Source organism: Coregonus lavaretus (assembly GCF_964263955.1).
Source record: "Coregonus lavaretus genome assembly, contig: HAP1_SCAFFOLD_5510, whole genome shotgun sequence".
Classification (NCBI taxonomy): Eukaryota; Metazoa; Chordata; class Actinopteri; order Salmoniformes; family Salmonidae; genus Coregonus; species Coregonus lavaretus.
The window spans coordinates 1-2,500 of NW_028162762.1; positions in this window are offsets into that span (position 1 = coordinate 1).

Below are 2,500 nucleotides of genomic sequence, written 5' to 3' on the forward strand. Positions count from 1 at the left end.
ACTATCTCAGCTAGCTTGTCTATCTATCTCAGCTAGCTTGTCTATCTATCTCAGCTAGCTTGTCTATCTCAGCTAGCTTGTCTATCTATCTCAGCTAGCTTGTCTATCTATCTCAGCTAGCTTGTCTAACTATCTCAGCTAGCTTGTCTATCTCAGCTAGCTTGTCTATCTATCTCAGCTAGCTTGTCTAACTATCTCAGCTAGCTTGTTTATCTATCTCAGCTAGCTTGTCTATCTCAGCTAGCTTGTCTAACTATCTCAGCTAGCTTGTCTAACTATCTCAGCTAGCTTGTCTAACTATCTCAGCTAGCTTGTCTAACTATCTCAGCTAGCTTGTCTAACTATCTCAGCTAGCTTGTCTAACTATCTCAGCTAGCTTGTCTATCTCAGCTAGCTTGTCTAACTATCTCAGCTAGCTTGTCTATCTCAGCTAGCTTGTCTATCTCAGCTAGCTTGTCTAACTATCTCAGCTAGCTTGTCTATCTATCTCAGCTAGCTTGTCTAACTATCTCAGCTAGCTTGTCTATCTCAGCTAGCTTGTCTATCTCAGCTAGCTTGTCTATCTCAGCTAGCTTGTCTAACTATCTCAGCTAGCTTGTCTAACTATCTCAGCTAGCTTGTCTAACTATCTCAGCTAGCTTGTCTATCTCAGCTAGCTTGTCTAACTATCTCAGCTAGCTTGTCTAACTATCTCAGCTAGCTTGTCTAACTATCTCAGCTAGCTTGTCTAACTATCTCAGCTAGCTTGTCTAACTATCTCAGCTAGCTTGTCTATCTCAGCTAGCTTGTCTAACTATCTCAGCTAGCTTGTCTAACTATCTCAGCTAGCTTGTCTAACTATCTCAGCTAGCTTGTCTAACTATCTTAGCTAGCTTGTCTATCTCAGCTAGCTTGTCTAACTATCTCAGCTAGCTTGTCTAACTATCTCAGCTAGCTTGTCTAACTATCTCAGCTAGCTTGTCTAACTATCTCAGCTAGCTTGTCTAACTATCTTAGCTAGCTTGTCTATCTCAGCTAGCTTGTCTAACTATCTCAGCTAGCTTGTCTAACTATATCAGCTAGCTTGTCTAACTATCTCAGCTAGCTTGTCTAACTATCTTAGCTAGCTTGTCTATCTCAGCTAGCTTGTCTAACTATCTCAGCTAGCTTGTCTAACTATCTCAGCTAGCTTGTCTAACTATCTCAGCTAGCTTGTCTATCTATCTCAGCTAGCTTGTCTAACTATCTTAGCTAGCTTGTCTATCTCAGCTAGCTTGTCTAACTATCTCAGCTAGCTTGTCTAACTATATCAGCTAGCTTGTCTAACTATCTCAGCTAGCTTGTCTAACTATCTTAGCTAGCTTGTCTATCTCAGCTAGCTTGTCTAACTATCTCAGCTAGCTTGTCTATCTATCTCAGCTAGCTTGTCTAACTATCTTAGCTAGCTTGTCTATCTCAGCTAGCTTGTCTATCTCAGCTAGCTTGTCTAACTATCTCAGCTAGCTTGTCTAACTATCTCAGCTAGCTTGTCTAACTATCTCAGCTAGCTTGTCTAACTATCTCAGCTAGCTTGTCTATCTCAGCTAGCTTGTCTATCTCAGCTAGCTTGTCTATCTCAGCTAGCTTGTCTAACTATCTCAGCTAGCTTGTCTATCTCAGCTAGCTTGTCTATCTCAGCTAGCTTGTCTAACTATCTCAGCTAGCTTGTCTATCTCAGCTAGCTTGTCTAACTATCTCAGCTAGCTTGTCTAACTATCTCAGCTAGCTTGTCTATCTCAGCTAGCTTGTCTAACTATCTCAGCTAGCTTGTCTAACTATCTCAGCTAGCTTGTCTAACTATCTCAGCTAGCTTGTCTAACTATCTCAGCTAGCTTGTCTAACTATCTCAGCTAGCTTGTCTAACTATCTCAGCTAGCTTGTCTAACTATCTCAGCTAGCTTGTCTAACTATCTCAGCTAGCTTGTCTAACTATCTCAGCTAGCTTGTCTAACTATCTCAGCTAGCTTGTCTAACTATCTCAGCTAGCTTGTCTAACTATCTCAGCTAGCTTGTCTATCTCAGCTAGCTTGTCTAACTATCTCAGCTAGCTTGTCTATCTCAGCTAGCTTGTCTATCTCAGCTAGCTTGTCTAACTATCTCAGCTAGCTTGTCTAACTATCTCAGCTAGCTTGTCTATCTCAGCTAGCTTGTCTAACTATCTCAGCTAGCTTGTCTAACTATCTCAGCTAGCTTGTCTAACTATCTCAGCTAGCTTGTCTATCTCAGCTAGCTTGTCTAACTATCTCAGCTAGCTTGTCTAACTATCTCAGCTAGCTTGTCTAACTATCTCAGCTAGCTTGTCTATCTCAGCTAGCTTGTCTAACTATCTCAGCTAGCTTGTCTAACTATCTCAGCTAGCTTGTCTATCTCAGCTAGCTTGTCTAACTATCTCAGCTAGCTTGTCTAACTATCTCAGCTAGCTTGTCTAACTATCTCAGCTAGCTTGTCTATCTCAGCTAGCTTGTCTAACTATCTCATCTAG